Source organism: Gossypium raimondii, chromosome 2 (assembly GCF_025698545.1).
Source record: "Gossypium raimondii isolate GPD5lz chromosome 2, ASM2569854v1, whole genome shotgun sequence".
In the NCBI taxonomy this organism is placed as follows: domain Eukaryota; kingdom Viridiplantae; phylum Streptophyta; class Magnoliopsida; order Malvales; family Malvaceae; genus Gossypium; species Gossypium raimondii.
The window spans coordinates 4,428,267-4,451,877 of NC_068566.1; the positions used below are offsets into that span (position 1 = coordinate 4,428,267).

Here is a 23,611-nt window from a genome sequence, read left to right on the forward strand (position 1 = left end):
TTTGGTCCTTGCTGAAACGATGTTGTTTTGGGGGAAGAAGGTAAAATTACCTTTTTAGTCCCCCCATGTTATGCGCGCGTTCAGATTGGTCCCTCCCTTGCGTTTTATTTTGATTTTACCCCGAATCTTTGTCTTTAAATTCAAATTAGTCCTCTTATGTTATTTTTTATTTTATTAATTAATTCAGTTTATTTATTTATTCCTCATTATATTATTATATTATGCTGTTATTTTTATATTATTATTATATTATTATTCTATTTATTTATCTAAGTTTAAATATCTTTTAACCTTGTATTATTATTATTATTATTATTATTATTATTATTATTACTATTATTTACTCATTTATACCATTTAATTTTAGATTTAACCATATATATATATACATGCTTTATATTTTTATAATTTTGTTCATCTCTTTTATTTATTTATTTATGTTTTATTATTATTTTAAAAGAATGTTTTAATTTTATTTGCTTACACTTGTTATTTTGCATGCTATAAATTTGACATTTTATTTGTTCATTTTGTTATTTCTCGTACTATTTTTACTTACATTATCATAATTGTTATTCCGTCATATATAATTTTTATCCAAATTCGTAAAAAAGAGAAAATTTTGAAAATAAAGGCAATACTCGGTACTTGGGATCTTCAAGAGGATTGAGCCCTAACGTATTGGGTTTCAATTTTCTTCGTTGAATCTAAATAATCGAGAATGCTCTTTAATCAAAAAATAAAAATAAAAAGCTCATTATCGGGAATTCAATACGTTGTGTCCTAACGCATTGGATATGACACGTTGTTTTCTCGAGATGAGGATTTTTCTAAAAATAATAAAGGCAATATTGAATGTTTAGAATTTTGAGAAGTTGTGCCCTAACGTATTGGGCTGCAATTTTTTTCATCTGACTTAAACAATTGAATATCCTTTTAAATTTTATTGCACGAGTTTTTGGACAAGCTCATTTTTTGAGGAGGTGAAATATCATGCCCTAACTCATTGGGTATGACATTTTCTCTCTCCGAAATGAAAGGGTCTTAACGGCTAATTTGATTTATACAAGTTTTTTTTAATACAAGGATCATATTTTAAAATCTTTACACATTTTTTATATAAAGACACTAATTAATCAACAGGGTACCAATTTTGGGTGTGTCGAGGGTGCTAACCCTTCCTCGTGCCTAACCGACTCCCGAACCGGTCTTCTGGATTTTATAAGACCAAAAATTATCATTTTAATAAATTTAAATTTTTATTAAAATGATTTAATTATAAGGTAATCGATCACACATAAGTAAAAAAAATTGGTGGCAACTCCCATTTTCGTTTTATTTTCAAAATCCAAGTCGACCCCGTTTTATCAAAAAAATTGTGTCAACACTCACGATGGAGTTTGACGAGGAGATCGTGAAGTTTAACGTTTACGACACTAGTCACCTGAGTGAAATCTTGAATATAAACTGTATAAACATAATTGACTCATTAGTAGAAGAAACTTTTGAGTCACCTTACGAAGATAAGCTTGAAACCTTGTCTGATGATAATTTCGATTCGGGATCTATTTGCGAATCTGTTAATGAATTATTGGCTCCTATGAACACTAAAATTTTACCTTCTGTTGTGCAAGCACCAGATCTAGAATTAAAACCACTTCCTAAGCATCTCAAGTGCATATTTTTGGAGAATGATGAGACTATTACCGACTTAAAAAGGATTAGCCCCATGACATGCACACATAAGATTTTCTTAGAGGAAAATACGAAACCAAAGCAAGAGGCGCAAAGACGATTGAACCCAAATATGTTGGATGTGGTCAAAAAGGAGAATTTCCAAGCCCATACAATAGAAAAAATTCAGCTGGAACAGCCCCAATTTTAGTTGGTCATCAAGCTAACGACATTAAACAAGCGCTTGTTGGGAGGCAACCCATTTTTATTTTTATTTTTATTTGTTTATATACTTTATTTTTATTTTCTATTTTATTTTCTCGCATGTTAATAAATTTTATCTCTCTTCTTACGTCCAGGAGAATTGAGGAAGCAAAAAATTAAATTTGGAAATAGGTGGCAAAAATAGTAACGAAAACGACATAGGGAGTGTTCTAAACCCTTTCTTTTTCATCATATTTGTTAATATTATTTTTCACATTGAGGGCAATGTGATTTAAGTAGGGGAGACATTCCTCATTATTTCTGTTATTTTATCTGTTGAATCTTCTGTTGTGTTACTGTTGTTGCTGCCTTCTGCTTATTTTTGCCCACATATACTTTTTTACTATATCCTGCCCTTTTTCATACCTAAGATTTTGACTAAGAATTACCCATTGTTTGACCTGCGAGCATGATTCTTGTCCCGCTGAATTAGTTATGATTTTGCTATATTGATTTCATCTTTGATAAGCTATAAAAGTAACATATTTTAATCTCATTCTTAATGCATTTTTGGATGATTAATTATGCGAATTGGTGAATTTGATGCTTCAATCCTTTAAATTTATGTTTTTATACTTAGAAGAGAATTTGGGAGCTAAAGGAGCAGAAAACGAGCCAAAATTAGATAAATAGAGTTGTTTTCAGGAGCCACACAACCTGGGCATTTCCACACGGGATGGACACACGCCCGTATGAGCCACACGGGCTGGACACACGCTCATGTGCCAGACCGTGTCAATTTCGCACCCTACTTCCCAAATACATGGAAAAACCCAATTTTTAGGCTTTCTGAGCATTCTAAAGTCTATAAATACCAATTAGAAGAAGATATAAAGGGGAATCAGAGAAGAATGAAGAAAACACTCGAAGAACACCATCAAAATCAACTCGGAAGCGGATCTCCATCAAGATGAAGATCCCCCTTTAATTTCTTTCGAAGTTTTATTAAGTTTCTTTATGTCTTGTGGTTATTCTGACTTTGAGATGTTTCTATTCAGGATTATGAACTAAATTCCCTAGATACCTAGGGAGGATGAAACCTATGATGAATCATTTTATTTAATTTATGTTTTTACATAATAAATACTTTATTCTTGTTCTCAATTATGTGTGCTTATTTCATGTTTTAATATTTTCGAGATATTAATTCATGTTTAATTTGCTTAATTCAGTGGAGCAAAAGTCTCTGTTTTGAGTAGATCTAGCATAATTGAGTGGAGTTGCATGCAATCCTAGAAATAGGATGACATAAATCTACCGGATTAGAGTCAAATCTAATAGGGAAAACTATAGATCCAATTAATGCGACGATAGGGGTTTTAATTAGAAAGAGATTTCAATTAATCAACCTAGAGTCAATTGTTTTTACTCTCGAAAGAGATATTAACATAATTTAGGGATTTCTATGGATCAAGAGACAAGTGAATATATCATTTAATTCTGATTCATAATAAAATGTGAAGTCTAGGTGGATTCTCTCTTGGGTATTGTCTATCTAATTGGTTAATATTTGATTATTTCTTTGATTCATTCTTTGTTGCATTCTTAGTTAAATTAGTTTAGTAAATTTAGATTAAAATACATCACCCCAAATTGTTGGCTAAATAATAGAAAATTGCTAATTACTAATACTTTTAGTCCTTGTGGATACAATATTCTCTACTCACCATTGCTATACTATTGTTCGGTAAGTGCACTTGCCTTAGTCGTATTTATAGTTAGTTTAGTGACCATCAATCTCCACTATTTTATTTCTATTAGTCTAAAATAATTATGATTAATGAAGTTAATCCTATCTTACTTACAGTAAAATTTATTAAGTCTAAATGCAAAGAGGACATTTAATACGAATGATTCCTAAATTTATTTTCATGACTGATAGGTAATTGCCAAAACTTATTTTTGACACTGGATTTTTTTTCCTAGTCCTCCAAAATTAAAGTTTTGTTTCATTAAAAAATAAAATAAAATAAAATCTAATGATTTCGTGGTTATGAGCACAGCTTAAAATGTGACTGACTGACAAACCTGGGTAGGGTGCTTGGGTTGTCATCCTACTTTGCGTAAAAAGGTTGTGTGATGTGTTACATAAAACTCTGCTAATAGGAATTAAATAAAAAATTTAAGAGTGTGTTAGGCTGAGTAACCGGAATGGAGTGCTTGGGTTGTCATCCCACTTTGCGTCAAAAGGGTTAAAACATTCTTAACCAAAAATATAATAATAATAAAATAGGAGTATGTTGGGCTGAGTAACAAGGGTGGGGTGTTTGGGTTGTCATCCCTCTTCACATCAAAGGGCCAATACATTCTTAAGAAAAAAAAAATGAAAAAAATTGCATTTGGGGACTAAGGGTGGAACAAATAGGGTGTCTTGGTAAGTTTAGTAAATTACCTAATTTTCATGAAATAATCCAAGTCGATTTAAATTTTGTATATTTAAGTTGGAATATTTTTCGGTTTTACTTAAAGCAAGCTAAAGGTTCTCTTTATTTTTCATATGCATTATGCCTAATTTTTATAAAACTTAGAAGTGATACTTCTTTCCTGGTAAAATCTAAATTACATAGTGGAATAAGAACCATACTTGAGGGCAAGCATGGGCTAAGTAGGGGGGATATGATAATACTCTAAAATGACATACTTTTATGTGTTAATTACATATATATTTTGAGTATGATCCTACTAATTTGGGTTGTTTATGGTTTTTTATCTTGTAGGGACTAAATTTAAGGTAAAAGGAAATTTAGGGGCAAAAAGTGTGAATTTAAAGACAAAACGGGTTAGCGCTTGAAATAGAGAAGAAATGGTGCCAAAAATACAAAATGTGGAAGGCTTGGGGCAAAATTTCAAAGAAGAGATTTATTAACATAAAACTTTATTTAAATTTGAATTTTATTTTTAGGAGTATTGTTAGGATTATTTTGATATTGTTTAGATTTAATTTCAAATTATATCTTTTAAACATTCTCATCTAGAGTTTAAATAGGAATAAAATAGGTTTTTTATGTACTGTAAATAGGGATGGAGTGACATGAATATTCACTCATCATTTCTGTAAAAAAAAAAAAACTCCTTCCCCCTAAGGCTTTAGCCTTTTTGTTTCTTTTCCTTTCCAATAAAATTTCATTCCATTACACTTGTGTTTTTTTTTTCCGAAAGCATGAATAACTAAACTCATCTAGCTAGAGGTTATAAAGATTCCTCAAAAAATAGTTCATGAGGCTTAGAACCTGTACTTAACCCTTCTCAATGAGTATTCATCATTTCTCTGCATTACAGGACTGATGTTTTTGTCCATGTCCTTCTAAAAGTAATCTTTTCATCTTGTGCAAGGAATGCCCGCTTTGCATGTTTTGGGAAGGTTGCACAGCTGATTCGCTAACTTACTGCATCAGAGGTTGTCAAGCCCAAGAGATGAAATGGTGTGGCATTCGCCATTGAGAAACTATGATCTACTGTAAGACGGTCCTACAAAAGTGACAGTTGGCTAGAGTCAAGTTCCTCTAGATCGTAAGGCTATAACCTAAGTGGAGCTGGTGGTCGTAGGCATCCTCTTACACTATAACTGGCTTATTCAGTCATGAAAAGAATCACCTAAAAGCCTATGATTGAACAAAGGAGGATCGAGATAACTGGAGGCTGGAATCCCTTGAATCGAAAAATCCTTTCCCTCAACTCTGTTTCTTTTTACAATTGCAATTTCAATTTATTCAATTTCAACTCGTCCATATTTTTATTTCTGTTTTTTTAATTTTTTTCTAGGTCAGACGTTTTTCTTGGGCACGACTATGCTTAGGATTTCGAGGAACAAGAAGTTGTAGCGATCCAGTCCCTAAAGATTTGACCTTACTCTCTTTTGTGCTTTCAACGACAAACCAATACTAAATCAAACATGACCAAGTTTACAAAATTAGCAAGGAAGATAAAAAAAAACCATCAAATGCTTCTATTAGAATTCTTCCATAGACATCTTAATATAACCCTATGTACATGCCATAAACTATTGCCAAAAATCAAAATCATTCTCTCTTCAAGCTTCGATTTGTGATGAGATGAGTAGGGATTGACATTCACTCTAGAACTTCAAGTCAATTCTCCACCTATGTGTTAAAAAGAAAATAAAGTGTTAAGCTCGTGAAAACTTAGTAAGTACATCAAGAATTAAAATTTTCATTTAAAATTTAATCATTACTAATGTATATAAACTTACAAATTATTACTATCATACAAGAAATTATTTAGATAATAGCTATAGTAGGGTATCAAAATAACAATTCATAAGTCACTTACCATTTTCATTATTAAATTCACTTACCTTGAAAATCTATAACCCAATTGTAGACTTAATAGAACATATAAGATATGTGAAAAAATCAATAATTCACACTGAAGTCTTTCAATATAGTTTGGAGCGATGAAAATTCCTCAACTAGCACATATTCAAAATGAGAAACGCTTAAGTAACTATACGACCTCCACGACAAAGGTTATTTCTCCTAATGTGACTGACTTAGAAACAATAATAAATTAGATGGTGAGTCAAGTATAGAGTTCCTACAAAGCTACAAGACTATGTTGGAAAAATGGAAGGAAGTATGTCATGTGAATGCAAAGCTGATAGATGAGAACTCCAACCTTAAGGAAGAAAACGAGACGTTGGTTAAACAAATGGAGTTGAAAGATTCTTTACTTGCAGAAAAAAATGCTAGTTTGGAGAATACAAAAAAGGATCTTGCAACTACTCAATCCATGCTAGAAAAATTCAATGCTAGTAGTGGTAAATTTACCTTATTTAGAATTGGCAATCTTTTGATATTATGGACATGTGTTGGCCTATATTTGAATACCAATCTTATAAAGTTACAAATCCTTGAAGATGAATCAATCTAGATCAAGAGAATTGGATCCCTTGATTTTTTTGGAGGTCAACGTGAATGACTTGAAGACATATTTTGTAGATATTTGGTTTATTTTGAACTTTATGAGAATATTTATATAACCTTTTTATGAGGCTATTTTATTGGGATCTTGCTTGTAATTGATTGATATGTTAACAACTCTTAAACTCCTATACTAGAGGCTTGTGTAAGTTAAATGGATAGAGAGAGTTAGTTCTTTAACTTGTTCTTTAAGTAACCATTTTCTGAGTGCATTTTTTATAAGTGAACGAGGGAGTTTTAATTTACACAGTAAATTTTAGATAGAAAATTTATAGGAGAATTATATAAATTTTAAATGCAAATATTAAATTTATATATTAGTGTGTGATGAGATTTAAACCAAATATCAACAAGAGAGACATCTAAAATATAGTGATTCCAATATATTGCTGTCTCGAATGTTGTAATTCTTATACATTTACAATTGCCCTATATATATATATGAATATAAAAGTACAGGACCAATCTCTAAAATTTTCATGTGAAGGCAAGCGGGAAAAAGAAATTTCTATTAAAAAAATGGTCGATCTTACTTTGAATTCTAAGGATTTTGCTGTCACCCTTATGATTTGAAGCAACAGCGTCGATTGACTATCAATAGTACCTAGGTCGGCGTTATTGGCTATCATACCCATACCCAATAATGTCGACGCCCACACCCATTCAATTGTCATTAATATAATAATGCTGATGTATATACCGAGAGTTAAAACTCAATTTTACTTTGAATTTTTATTTTTCTGCACTGATAATAATGTTGGTATCCATACCCAATTTTTTTAAGTCAAATTAGTAGCCGAATCACTTAGGTCACCAGTTCGTCGGTTTGATTAGTTTAATCAGTTTGATTAAAAATATTAAAAATTTTAAAAATACTTAGTTCAACAGACTTTTTAATTGGTTCAATTTGTTTGTACCGGTTATCGATCTAACTGGTTTAAAGTCACTCTTTAAACTAGTACCTTGGTCTTTTCGCGGTCCAACCGACCACTCCAGTTTGTATAAACAATCAAAAACCTAAAAATAAAAACAAAAGTTAGACAAAAATAAAAAAGAAAATAAACTGCAAGAAACATGGTCGCAACTAGAGATGCTCATGGGTTGGGCCTAAGCATGATATTAATATACTTCATGCTTGCCCAAGCCCGACCCAACCTGAAATATGGGCCTAAAATTTTGTCCAAACCCGTCCATATTTGCAAAAGACTAATCTAAACCCATTTAGACCCTCCATATTATTTTTAATTTTTTTAAAAAGATTTATATTATTTTAATTTAATATTTAATATTTTTATATATTGAAATTTTTATATAGTCATCTTAACATTATTTTAATGTTTACATTAGAGTAGTATTATATATTTAGTATAAGTTTATTTTTTTAATGTGTTATGGATTACATAATATATAAAAATAATATAATATAATGGGTCGGGCCAGGCTCAGGTATTGAATTTTTAAGTCTGATCTCGACCCATATTTTAAATCAGCCTATTTTTTTTTGTCCAAACTCATTTTTCAGTCTAATATTTTTATCTAAACCCTCTCAAATTTCAGGCAAGCGTTTGGGCCTGGGTAGGTAGCCCTGCCCATGAACAGGTGTAGTCGCAACATCTCATATTACACAAATCAAGGTAAGAAGCTATAGAATCTTTCTCTAACAGTTGATCTAAGTATTCCCGTGAACACTATACTAAGAGACGGATCATATTTTGTCTTTTCTATTAAAAAATAAGCATGTTAGCTCCTATACGTTAGAGCAGAGCAATTGGTGCTTCCATAAAAATCCATCTATTTTTACCTTTAAGTGATGACGTGGTTTGTAACACCCTTAACCCATCTCAATTGCCAGATTAGGGTTACGAAGTATTATTATATCATTCAATAATTTAATCACATCATAAATTATACAAACCCATGCATTTTGTCCCTAAATCAAGCCTTGAAGGCCCTAAAAATAGCTTAAAAGTAATTCAAGACCAATTTGAAATAGTTTGGAAAGTTTAGGAAAAATATGCAAAAGTTGTAAATTAGGGCTCATACGGCCATGTGTCTCACATGGCTGTGTCATATGTCCATGTCCCTAGCCATATAACTTTCGAACTAGAGACACACAGCTGTGTCCATATTAATCCAAATTTTTTCCTCCAAATTTTAAACATATTTTCTCATATTAATCCATGGACAAATATACGAAACAAACAAAACTCTGTGTACTGACCTGATTATTAGGGTATTTATCACCCCAAGTATAGTCTGGGTTCGAGTTGTACGACTAGTGTCACGGGCCGCAGTTCAAAGCCCGTGATCATCGCACCAAATGCATCTAATGGAGGTCTATTGTTTAGATGGGGATCATTTGGCCCATGAGAACTGGCCTAATTCAGGAAGCTGTTGGAGAAGCTTGTCAAATTAAAGCCTGGTTGGCCCGATAATGAAGATATGACAATTTAGGCTAATTTGGTAACTAATCTTAGAAGATTGAGGGATCATATCTTGTAAAGATTACATTAGATTTGAAATGGTATATCTTGTAAATCCCTAAAATTAAGGGATATGGTTAATCTCGTTCATTGATGTAAATGGATCTTGACTGTCGATTTTGGAGGAGCTCAACTATAAATAGAAAGCCTCCCCCTCATTTGTACTCATCCATTCATTGTTTCATTATTCTTTGTGAATAAGAGAATATTGAGAGCATTTACTCAAACACTTTGTGTGCACTCTTTTTGCTGTTCATTTGTAGCTTCTTTTGGCACAACCGCTTCTGCTATACAAATTGGTGCCTTAGAGAAATTCTAAAAGAATCCTCACTTTTGGGTGTAAAGGTTGAATTAGGCGAGTTTGAAGCGAACGGATCACCTAAGGCCACACGAATCACGAGATAAAAGATTTAACTCTATGATAAGTGGTATTCAAGCTATTGGTTCGAAGGCACCATTAGGATGTCAAAAGAAGATTTCGAACAAAGGTGGGCTAGAAAGTCTTTAAGGAAGATGTTATCGGCTGTTGAGGAACGCGTGGGTAAACTTGAGGAGTCCATAGAGGATGCAAAAGAGTCAGACAATGCGCTTGAGGAAAGCATTGATAAATTGAGGGAGCAGACCAAGGACTTTGTGACCATGTGTCTCACTTCCAATAGGGATAGCGTGCAAGAGTTACTAGATTCCCAAAGGAAGAAGTTGACAGAGAGGAACGATGCTCTTGAAGCCATGGTAAAGACTTTGAAGGAGGAAACAATGGACACGATGATGGCTTTGAGCACAAGAATAGAGGAGCTTGAGGGAGAGCTGGCCTTGTGCCGAGAAGCCGTGGGGAAAGGAGTGTCAAGTGCAGCAATCAGTAACAAGAATGTCCCGAAGCTGAAAGATTTTGTGGGGATAAGGTCTGCATACGATGTGGACAATTTATTGTGGAGGATAGAAAACTACTTTTGTGCCAAAGGCATCGTGGATGATGCGGTTAAGGCAAACACTGATTCAATGTTTCTTACTGATATTGGGCTTTTATGGTGGCGAGGCAGGACCACAGATAAAAGATAATGTGAGATTGGAACGTGGCAAGAGTTCCAATGTGAGTTGAAGGGAGAGTTTTACCCAGAATTTGCCAAGAAAGAAGCTCGGGCAAAGTTACAAGGGATAACGCAACGAGGCACATTGGGGGAGCATATTCGAGAGTTCAAGGAACTCATGCTCCAAGTTTTAGATGTGACCGAGAAAGAAACATTACTTGCTTTTCAAAATAGATTGAAGTCGTGGGTCAAAAAGGAGGTGGAACAAATAGGTGTCTAAAATCTGTTAGAAGCCATGACGGTAGTAGAGTTCGTGGTCAAGCTTGGTCTAGGGAAAGACAAGCTTGGATCTTCCAAGTCCAAGGAATGGGGCCTATGTGAAAAGGATCACAAGGAAGATATTGTTAATGGCAATGGCAGCAGCGATAATGGTGGTAATGGGAAACCACGAGTTGGGAAGAAGAAACCCAAGAGGAAAAGGGACAAGTTGAAATGCTTTCTCTATACCGATCCACACATGTTGAGGAAATGTCCGAAGAAATTCATGCTTTCTAAGGAAAAGAAGCTGATGGGTAAGTCTTTGAGATTTAATTCGAGCACAAGGGGTATAGAATCCAATGAGGCTGAAAGCGAGAAGAAGCCAGTGGAGTGCTTCTTATGTCATGGTCTGCATAGGTCGCAGAAGTGTCCGAAGAAGTCTGTCATCGAAGGGGACGACGGAGCAGACAATGAGACCAAGAAGCCTAGTTCAAGCAAGAGAAAAGTCAAAGCCAAGAGGGCAAAGAGAAGCAAAATGAAGCGATTAAAATACTTATTGTGTCGTGGTCCGCATGAGTTGTGGAACTGTCCAAAGTAAACTGTAGTCAAAGGAAAGGAAACATCTAAACTTGGTGAGTTATCAGAGGAGATTCCACCCAAGAAAGAGGTGAGTTTGTCATCGTACTTAGAGGAAAAAGTTGCGATGAAAATAGTGAAGCTGGGACCAATGAGGCTCAATTTGAGTGAAGTGTCGGAGTTGGCCGAGTCATCGACAAGGCTTCAACCTATGTTAAAGGTGGGTGGTGCATCAGACTTCAAAGGAAAAGAAGTGATACAAGTGGGACAGTTGACCCGAGTAAATGCAAAGTTACATTCCTAACATTTTGATAGTGTGTTGCATTCTAACTTATTGACTTGGCAAGAACGTAAGGGCCCTTTCGAAGTTCTTGAGCAAAGAGGCCGAAAGACTGTGGGAAAAGTGCTGTGAATCAAGAGGATTCTGTTTGAGTCAAGTTAGAATGTGGGCAAGAGAGTGACATAACTTCTTGTCGTCGAGATGTACAAATGAGTAAGACGGTTCAAGTTAAGAAGCGATGTAAGCTAAGGAAAAAGTCCCGAAGGAAAAGAAAAGCTAAGGCATCGAGACGAGATCGAGGCGAATCAAGTCAGTGCCATTCGGAAGTTACAATAAGGGTGTTGCTAGAATGGGTAGGGGAGAATGTTACGGGTTGCAATTCAAAGCCCGTGATCATCGAATGAAATGCATCCAATTGAGGTCTATTGTTTAGATGGGGATCATTAGCCTGTAAGAACTGGCCCGATTCAGAAAGCTGTTGGAGAAACCTATCAGATTAAAGCCTGATTGGCCCAATAACGAAGATATGGCAACTTAGGCTAATTTGGTAACTAATCTTAGAATATTGAGGGAATCATATCTTGTAAAGATTAGATTTGATTTGATATGACATATCTTGTAAATCTCAAAAATTAAGGGATAGGTTAATCTCGTCCATCGATGTATCTTGACCGTCGGTTTTGGGAGAGCTCAACTATAAATAGAGAGCCTCCCCCTCATTTGTACTCACTCCATTCATTGTTTCATTATTCTTTATGAATAAGAGAATATTGAGAGCATTTACTCAAACACCTTATGTCCGCTCTTTCTGTTTTTCATTTGTAGCTTCTTTTAGCACAATTGCTTCCGATATACAAATTGGTGCCTTAGAGGAATTCTAAAGGAATCCTCACTTTTGGGTGTAAAGGCTGACTTAGGCGAGTTTGGAGTGAACGGATCGCCTAAGGCCACGCGGATCGCGAGACGAAAGATCTAGCACGTGACACTAGGACATTGTTGTTGGGTTTTATTTTCCTCTTAAAGCAAATACCAAATTGTGAAACAAAAAAAAAAAACAGAATATCACCTAATGAAAACCAAAGCTCGAAATATTTACAGAGGATTAAAAAAACACCAAAATGATACCATTCCCATAAAACTAAATTTAAGCTGGAATCAAATATATAAATTAATTGAACATATCATACTAAAATATGCTTAGAAATCAAATAGAAATTCTTTAAACTCATGCTAAAAAAATAAATTATAAAGGAAAAAATGGATGTGAAATGCAGAAGTAGAGACATTGAATGGATCTCCATTCATTATTTAAGTAATCCCTCACTTTCCTATTTCCAATTAACCATGCTTGAAAGCTTCCTTAACAAATTTATCAAAATTACAATATGATAATCCCCCAACATCAGTGGTTTCTTCGGCTTTCTTCTTCCATTCCAAAGTCTTCTCTTTCATTTTCTTTCCGTCACATCTTTCCATAACTTCCTTAACTAAAAACTCAATGTTCTCTTACTTCACATCATAATCCACTTCCATGCCTATGCCCTAATGAGTGCAAGCATACCAATAATTAGTTTGTTTATCAATAAAAAATAGCCAACAAATTACTGGAAAACCTTTTAATATGGCTTTCAGGGTGGAGTTCCACCCACAGTGTGTCAAGAAAACTCCAATTGAAGGATGTGAAAGTACCTCATATTGGTTGCACTAGCTTGTTATTAGACCTCTATCCTTAATCTCCTCTAGGAACTCTTCGTCTAGAATTGCAGAATCACCCATCATGATATCTGGTCTAACGATCCATAAAAACGAGTGCTTAAAGTTAGTCATCCCTATGCAAATTCCTTGATATGCTTCTCCAACATGACAGTAATGCTTCTATAGTTTACATATACAACTGAATTGAGTTCCCTTTTTTTAAGCCATTCAATGCAGTATATATCTTCTTTCCAGAGGCTTGAGTTCATTGACTTGGATGGTTCTTCAAGCATGTGCTTGGCAAGCAAACGAAGTGGTCCTATTGTATAAATTCGAGGGAATTTGATAGCGATTACTTCTGACACTTCATGTTCCAACTTACCAAATGTGTTGAAGATGATTGTTGGAGCTTTTAGGCAATTTTGTGCTTCGGATCCCAAGAAATCAAACATGATATCTGTTAGGATCGACCCAATTAAGCAATAAGTAACAAAAAATAGTGGTATAACTTGAGAAATTAAACACACAAATTTAACATGGAAAAACCCCTCCAAAGAGGATAAAAACTATGGGCAAAGACAATTTTACTATAATGGAAAAAGAACGAAGAGTGCAAAAGAGAGAGATAAAAACTAAACCCGAAAACCCAAAAATAAAGAACCCTCAAAACGTAAAGACAAAATTCTCTAAATGTGTTATGAGTTATAATCTCTAATGGGTGTATTTTCTAAGGTTGTAAAAGAACCTATTTATAGGCTAAATTAGTAGGTCAAATAAAATATGCTAATAAATGCTAAATATATTATACAAATAAATACTATATCTTCTAGAAAGAAAATATATTTTGTTTAACTTGACTTGCAAGCAATCTCTTAGAATTTGGGTTACACAAATCTAACAATCTCCACATTGACATGAATTCTTACAACGCCATCTTTGCCAAAGCGCGCCACGGGCCTATCTTGAACTATGCCAGGAATTAACTAAATCGAATCTGTGCTTAGAAGCTGGAAGACTTCTAGCCTTCGACTTGTGCACTGCCAAATCAAAACTAACCCGGGTCTAATTTTTACGAACACAATGCCCTAACATTTCAAAACCTGCATCCAAAAGAGAATCTCTCTTTAACGAAACGGTCATACATTTTTCCCTCCTATGACCAAGTTGCCTCCGCTCCAAACAAGTTGACTTCGACTCCGTAACAGATGAGGGACATCCGAATTCACCTGTCATTGTAAAACCTTTCAGAATATAAAGACTATCGGTTATTTTACCTTTTAACAAAACGAGAGCTCCACAAGATACTTTAATGTCGCTCGACTCGATGTTGATTTTGCATCCTTTCAAGTCTAAAATACTTAAGGAGATGAGATTCTTTCGTAAATCAAGTACATACCTGACATCTAAGAGTGTCCTAATTGTCTCATCGTGTATTCTAATTTTAATAATACCAATACTAATTACCTTTCTAGATGAATCGTTTCCCATACGTAAAACTCCACCTTCAACCGAACTGTATGTGGAGAATGATTCTCTATTCAGACACATGTGGAAAGAACATACCGAATCTAGGATCCACTCGGACGTGAGCTTGAAGTTATCGCTCGTTGACACTAACAAAAAATCATCACCACTTTCATCGGCCAAATTAGCACCAGCTACATTGTCCTCGTTACTCTCAGCATCTCTTTTATTTCGTAGCATATAACAATCTACTTTGACGTGACTTGACTTTTTACAATAGCGACACCTTTTGTCTCGTTTCTTTGATGCTAGCAAAATGGAAGCTTGCCTATTTGCCTTACTATCCAAACCAAACTCATTGTCGAGTTTGTCTCTACTCAACAAATGACCGTTCACATCTTCGAATAAGAGTTTGTCTCTGCCATAAATTAGGGTCCCCCTGAAAGACTTGTATGAAAGGGGTAAAGAGCACAATAATAGCATAGCTTAACTTACATCATCAATATGAACCTCAACATTCTTTAAATCATTTAAAAGAGTAATGAATTGACAGATGTGATCTCTAAGAAGCTCACCTTCGTTCATGAAAAACGTAAATAGACGTTGTTTCAACACTAAACGGTTAGCCAGAGACTTAGTCGCATAAAGAGTTTCTAACCTTTTCCACAAGGCGGATGAGGTCTTCTCCATCAATGCCTCCTGCAATATCGTATTCGCAAGGCACAACTGGATTGCAGACAAGGTCTTTTCATCAAGATCTTCTCAATCTATTTGATTTAGATTCTCAGGCTTTTTCCCGGTAACAACCTTTTTCAAGCCTGTTTGAACAAGATTTGTCATCATCCGAACTTGTCACAGATTGAAATTTGTCTCACCATTGAACTTCTCAATTTCAAACCTTGTTACTGTCATCTCTGAACGGGTCGATCTATGAAAATTGAACTAGCTCTGATACCACTTGTTAGGATCGACCCGATTAAGCAACAAGTAACAAAAAATAGCAGAATAAATTGAGAAATTAAATACACAAATTTAACGTGGAAAAACCCCTCCAAAGAGGATAAAAACCACGGGCAAAGACAATTTTACTATAATAGAAAAAGAACGAATAGTACAAAAGATGGAGATAAAAATTAAACCCCGGAAACACGAAAACAAAGAACTCTCAAAATGTAAGCACAAAATTCTCTAAATGTGTTATGAGTTCTAATCTCTAATGGGTGTATTTTCTAAGGTTGTAAAAGAATCTATTTATAGGCTAAATTAGTAGGTCAAATAAACTATGCTAATAAATGCTAAATATATTATTATACTAATAAATACTAAATCTTCTAGAAAAAAAATTATTTTGTTTAACTTGACTTACAAGTAATGTCTTAGAATTTGGGTAACACAACTCTAACAATGTCATTTACATTGTTAACTCTAAAAAAGCTAGGGAGATCTCTGAAGCGAATGTTACTCATTCCAGGAACCCAATCGATAGGTTTATCAAGAGTTCCATCGGTGAGAAAAGTTTCATCTAACACACATAAAAAAAAGGACAAATTTTGAGTTATTTTAGACAAAGTCAACAAGGATCTACCTACAGGAGGTGGTCAACACGCCAACAAACAAAACTACAAACACCACAACCTTCTCAAGAACAACAAACATAACAGGCAGCAGATAAAACCCCACACCACAAAAGAAAATGGAAAACATCGTATACATTCAACGAGTACCATTTTTCTGCTCAACTAAGCACACCTTAAGTCTGATGGATGAATCGAGACTGCGTAAAAAGTACTTACTTGGGAATGGAAAATGCCTCGTTTAAGTAGTTCACTAAATTGAAGATATCCCATGAAACTACAAGCTGAGGCAGTCCAAAACTGAACTTCTGGTATACCAAGTACCTCAGCAGCTTTAATAGCAAAGCTTATAACTCTATCCGAAACTATGCAAGTAACAGTGGGCACTTGGGGCGAGGAGTTTAACTTAGTTAGTAGCTCTAAAAATGGTTCCACGCAATTCTTTCGTGTCGAATCACATAGAGCTGGAATGTCCTGTGTTGCATCACAATCGGACAGCGGCAGCCCGTCCGGGATGGTTTCGAACTGGAAAGCTGGTAGACCCTTGACGAAGTCTGACCCTTTGGACCTGATGAAGCGCCTATGGTTGAACTCAGTGTTAACAAAGGTTATGAAGAAGCCCCTTGAATGTAAGAGCTCCTTGAATGTAAGAGCTTAGCCAGTTGCATCACGGGGGGTAACATGGCCTTGTGCAGGATATGGAACGCATACAGCGTGGGGTTTAGTGGTTTCAACTGAACCCATCTCAACATAACAATAGAAGATCTGGAAAATAAGGTCTTTGCAGGGAAAAGCTTTCCTTGCTTGCTAGCTTCAATAAAGCTTGAAAATCACAAGCTATTAGCAACATTCAATATAAATAATCGGAACAGATACCATAATTCGTGACACCATTAATGAGTAAAATATTAAAAATTAAAAAAATATGTTTGAAACTTTATTTATTTTAATAAAGTCATTAAACATTTTGATTTAGAATTTTAAAAATCTCGAAAAGAAAATATATATTAAACAAAAATAATTATTTTTCTTGTTTATTATTACTATAAGTGGAAAGTTGAATTCAAAAGTATGATTTCTAAACTCAATTTACATAATTATGGATTTTAAAAATTTATAAATTATTTAAACTCTTTTAATTAGTTGCTTAAACAAGTAATATTCTAAAGTACATACGTGTGGGATGGGTTATATTCTTTGAAAATATTAAATTTGATGGGACATTAACTTTCCAAAACACCATTCAAATATCCATATTATTGATTTGTTTTCATAAAAAAAGAAAAGAAGAGAAAGAAACACACTTTGAAAGAAAAGAATTTGTTTGAGCTAAGTAACTCTATTGAATATATGAAATTCCCATTATTTTCAACGATTTCTTTTAGATTAATCAACCAATTCAATTTTAACCCAAATCTTAATCATATAAACTTCAAAAGATTTTAATAATCCTTAAAGCATTTTCCCTTTATGTCAATACATAAGGAAATGAGAAAATTATTAAAAATTATAATTAATTATAATTAAGTTTAAATAAAATTTTAAGTATTCATTAAAACATTTTAATATTTTAATCATTAATGATGTAATGAATTGTGATACAGTAATGGTGCATAGGATTCATGATGACATGCATCAAACATTATTTCTTAACATAAAGTATTAATTTAATTTAAGCTAAATTCAAGCTATAGGGACTTTATTAAACGGATAATATTTAAAATTATATATGAACTTTATACAATGTTCGATTTGATATATAAACCTTTAATTTTGATTCAATTATTTATATTTAAAGCATTAAATACATCATTTCATTTTTATATTAAATAAATTATTTATGTATCATATAAATGTAAAATAGTGCTACATTAATAGCACTGTCAATGATTTATGAAAACTTAATCAAATCAAAATTTTGTATATAAAATTGTACAAAATCAAAATTGATGTATAACCTTACATATTAAACTAAAATTTAAGTGTAATTTTATAGATTTAACTATCAATCAAGAATAAATTACTTTCATTTAAGGTTGGGTAGAAGTAGCAACTACATAAGCGTTAAAATTCTAATAAACCTAAAGAAATGAACTCTAACTAGCCATGGATGTTAATGCACAGCAAACTTTTGAAATTAAATTATTAACCTCCTTAAAATAAATAAACTGATTCTGGTAAAATTTAATGAAGAAAATTAAGTAAATCAAAACTAATCCAAAATTTATCCAAGTCCAATCTTATCCAATTTCTCGATGTTCTTGTCGTCCAAGAAGTTTCCTTGAAACTGCTCGTTGACAAATCTTTGCACAAAATTCTAAAAGTTTTAGCATGCAATTGTTTAGATATTGATTTTTCGTTACAGTTTTTTAAAGCGTCGTTTTTTGAGTAGTTGATTGAGCTTTAATATAGTGAAGGTATTGTGTTCAGGATGTCTAAGCTCGATTTTAGTCTTAGGTTTTGTCTCTTTACTCTGATGAGAGCTCAAAGGAGTTCACATTGTCAAAATCTTGTCACCGGTTTTAATCTTTTGGTGGACTTAGGCACTCCTGTCAAACTCCGTGAATCTCTTTAAGCTCTTGGCGGAGTAAGGAGACAAAACCCAAAGCTAAAACTAAGCATAGACACTCTGGGTGTAATAATTTCACTGTTTGAAGGTTTGTTCAATTGTTCAAAGGATGACACTTCACAGACATCTCTCAATAAGAGATTTGACCCCTCAACAATTTTGTAATTGGACCACTCGAAAATCTAAAGATATTACAATGTGAGCAAACTGGAGGCATCCGAGGAACTTCAAGTGATATAATTCGTGTGATCCTAATAATTTTTGCAGCAGCCCCAACCTCCACACATATCTTGGCATACTCTAGTCGTTCTCAATTTGCAGTTACCATGTCCATATACAATGTGGTTCCTACTGCACTAGTCATCTAGCTTAAGCCTCTCTCCCTGAATAGCTCTAATCGGATTTTGCTTTTTGGATTCAAATAGACATGTTAAAACACCAAAGATATCTTGCTGGGTTGCCAATGTCATTGCCTTGTCGGCTTGTTTTGTATGTGCCGTGGTCCAAGCTCCAACACCATGTTCCTGTCATTCTCGTACCAGAATTTCAATACGAAGAGATTGTCACCAGTTGGTTATTGTCCACAGTCCCTCTTTCCCCCATAGGATATTCACCAACCAATGAAATTGGCCAAATTTTGGAATCCTATCCATGATTGAACAAGGCTCGATCAACCTATATTTTTCTTCAGTCAAAATAGAGCTTTAGTAAGCCCCCAAAAGTGAAACTAACCAAGAAATTATAACAAGAGTCGATACAAAAGCAAACACCAACACAATAGACACAACACTGTCCAAAGATAAACCAGCACCCCCTCAACCAGCTTATATTCGAGCAAATAACGAATTGAAATGTTCCATGTATGGTAATTAATCAAGTTAGTTCGTGGGCCAGAAGGATATGTTTTGGAGTTGTGGCGTACTTGATTCTCCTTCATTCTTCGGCCATTGACGATTCTAAAGGTAAGTTCTGTAAAAGTCTCGTAAGGAATTTAATCACAAGTTTATTTAATAGTTTCATAGGACAGTTTTCTATGTTATCTTTTGATTTATTTCGTTTTGTTTATCTACATATCCAAAACAAGTGGGCCCAGATCCAAAGACAATACATACTAGTTGCAAGATGGCCAATCATGCAATAACTCGCATACTTGTTGAAGTTAAAATTGTTAAAAAATATAGACATCACATATATAATAAGGGTAATTACATGTTATTATTTGCTATCATAATAGGTTAGTCTAAATTAAAGGTAGTCTAATTTAGTTAAAGTTTATTGGGTTTTAATTATTAAATAAAGCATGGGTCAAATATGTGTAGATACTCTAGCATTTAATTTCTAATTGATGATGGGCTAATTAGAATTAGAGCTAATGTGCCAAAGTTATATACATTAGGGTTATGGTCTCTAAATTACACACAAGCTAACTTTTCTAATATCTCAATCTTTAGAAAAGAGAGACTCACCTTCTCTAAATTACTTGTGTACTTATTTGGAATATCAAAACCCCAAAATCCGTAGATTTCAAGAAATCGATGAATTCAAGTACACTTCCACAGCTAGTTTTGTTCTTGATTTATTCTTGATAAATTTGACATGATAGGTCCTGGTTTACAATTTTAATTTTATATTAGATATTATTTAAAAATCTAATAAGCGGTATCAAAACCTCGTCATGTTAAATCATTGAGACAGAATTGGTTCTCTATTAATTTGAATTGATTCGATTTTCAAATTTTATAGATCTAATATTTCAATTATATACGAATTCATATATTGATTTACACTATTAGTTTAGTTTTTCGATTGGTACTATAACAATTCAATTGAAAATTCAAATGCAGTTTAGGTGATTTTTTTTTTTTTGCTTTGAAAAGACGAAGCAATTTTCTGTTTACATGGGTTATCAATTAAGCATACGAGTTTTTGTTTTTTTTGCGGTTTTTATTTGATTAATCTATATATATTATTATATAATTTTTAAATGGGTTATCAATTTTTGATTTGATGATATGGTTTATTATATGAATTGTGAGATATGCCAATTATTATAATTTTATTTTTAGATTTATTTGTTTGAAAATATTTTTAAGTATTCATGTGAATCTTTGTTTAAGCATAAATATAACTTTGGATTTACATGGTATATTCAGGTAAGTTTTTCTATTTTATTATAAATACATGTATATCGTGAATTGCTTTGGTGTTTTTGTCTATGCCAAAATTATAAATACATGTGCTTGTTAATTATTTGGCTTTAAACCATTACATTATTTCTATTTGGTTTTGATATATATGGTTTTGGGAAAAAAAAGTAAAAGATTAAGGTTTTGATTTTTTATTGCATTATTAAGATAACCTTATTTTGGGTTATTTGAGTCTATAAAGTAATAAAAAAATAGTTTTGACATTTGACTACTGAAGAGATTTTAAATTTGAATATTGGTATGTTTATATATATATATATATATATATATATATATTAAAATAACTTAATTGAAGCAATAAGTTACCAAAGTAATTTTTTTGTATAAATTGTTTTGTTTTAAAATATAAAAGGTTGTGTGCATGTAACTTAAGTTATGTTAATATTGATTGGCCCAAATGAAGGTTTATAATATTACATGAGCAACTATGGTAATAAACATATGACAATTATTCGGTTTTACATGTGAGCAATAAATTAGCCCAAAGGAAGATTTATGGTTCGGCATGTTCTTATTGTCAATGTTTGATTATTACACCAAGATATCACTTACAAGTTATTATTTTGTCCAAAGATGAAATATTAATGGAGTGTCGATATCTTGAGATGAAGTTTACCTTTATTCAAATTATTTTGATTTAAATTTGAAGTCTTATGTGAAGTTGTTTATGGTTTATGATTTATTCAACTATTATTATATTTGTCAACATCATTGTATGTTGTTTTGGGATAAATATATTTTCATATATATACTATTATCTTTTAATTTGATTGAAAGATGAAATATTTTGAAACAAATAAATGCAGATTTTGGCTTTAGTTTTTAATTAAGGATGTCTAATATTTTAAATAGATTAGTTGAAACAAAATGCCGCCAAAGTGACCTCTTTTGTGTAGATTAGTTTATTTAAAATATCTAGATGATTATATGTTTTTGTGATTCATGCGTTTATTAATTGACCCAAAGATAAGTTAATATTTGGAAGAATTTCTCGACATCTATAGTGATAAATGTGTGACAATTATAAGGTAATTTATGTGAACAATAAGTTAGTCCAAAGATTAATTCATTATTTGACATAATTTATTGTCAATGTTTGATTGCTGCAATAAGAGTATCGTTCTTTATTAATATTCTTGTCCAAAGACTTGATATTAATGTTGTATTTAGTATCTTGTAATGCGATTAGTCATTATCTTAAATTTATTATTTACTTATGAATATTTATGTGAACATGTTTTTATTTGTTTTTGTTCTATATTCAGCTAGTTCATCTTCTACTACCACAATATCTGCTAATATAAATTTTATACCCATGCTTAATGGGACTAATTTTAAGAAATGGAAAAGGCACTTACTTATAGTGCTTGGTTGTATGACATAGACCTTGCACTAAGGGAAGAACAACTTGCACCTCTCACTGCAAAAAACACCCTTGATGTTAAGAGGGATTTTGAGAGATGGGATCTTTCAAATCGCATGAGTCTAATGATCATGAAACACAACATTCCAAAAGCCTTTAGGGGCACAGAATCTGAAAAGATTACTTAAGCCAAGGGTTTCCTTGGTGAAATTGAGAAACGTTTTGCTAAAAATGATAAGGTTGAGATGAAAATATTTCTGAACTCTTTGATGTCTATGAAGTATAAAGGTCAAGGAAACATGAGGGAGTACATTATGGTGATGTTTCATGTTGCCTCAAGACTTAAGGCACTTAAGATCGAGCTTTTTGAGGAATTGTTTTTTTCTTATGGTTTTGGTATCGCTTCCTGCATGGTTTAACCAAATTAAAATTGGTTACATTTGTCAATAGGAGAAATGGACTCTGTAACAGCCCGATTTAGGGGCTAGATGAAACAGTGGTTTCGGGACCACAAATCCGATAAGGAAAAAATTTATTTTAAAATTATGACATGGGTTGCATTATGATAGGAAGGTTGCATGAAAATACTGATATGGTAAATAAGGAAATAAAGTGATAAAAAGGGTAATTGAGTTATGTCAACATTGGAAAGTATATTATGACATATTGATCCAAGAAAGGATTAAATTGCAAAAGAGAGAAAAGTTTTGTTACCCAATAGTAAATACTCAAAAATTGAGGGGTTAAAGTGTAAATATGAAAAAGTTAAAGGACCAATAGTGTAAATATTTTAAGGAGGAATAATCTAGAAACTAAGGAAGATGGATGAATTGGGACCAAATTGAATAGATGAAGGAATTATAAGGGACTAAATTGTAATTTTACCAAATTAAGTGATGACTCAATGATGGAATTTTAAAAGAACATAAAGGGCAAAATGGTCAATTAGAAGAGAGAGAAATCTAGAAGGCAATGATGATGTTGGTGATATTTTAGATTAATTAATTAAATAAATATTAGTTTATTAATATTTTAATTTGATTTTTATTATTATTTTATTATTAATTTAATTAGTATATATATGTGGAAAGAAAGATGAAAAGCAACCATTCCACCATTTTTCCATGCATTTCACGTTAGAAGGGAAGGGAAGAAAGAAAATTTTGCTTCCTTTACAATTTGGTCCTTTTACCAAAAATTTATCATTTTCACCTAGAAATCAAAAGAATTTTCATA

The 23,611-nt window shown here is 32.8% G+C and overlaps 2 pseudogenes; both read right to left on the reverse strand.

Annotated features, from left to right (window-relative positions):
* Window positions 1-12,697: 12,697 nt before the first annotated feature.
* On the reverse strand, window positions 12,698-13,650 carry LOC128035416 (linamarin synthase 2-like; annotated as a pseudogene).
* Window positions 12,698-16,980, reverse strand: LOC105787790 (linamarin synthase 2-like; annotated as a pseudogene).
* Window positions 16,981-23,611: the final 6,631 nt, after the last annotated feature.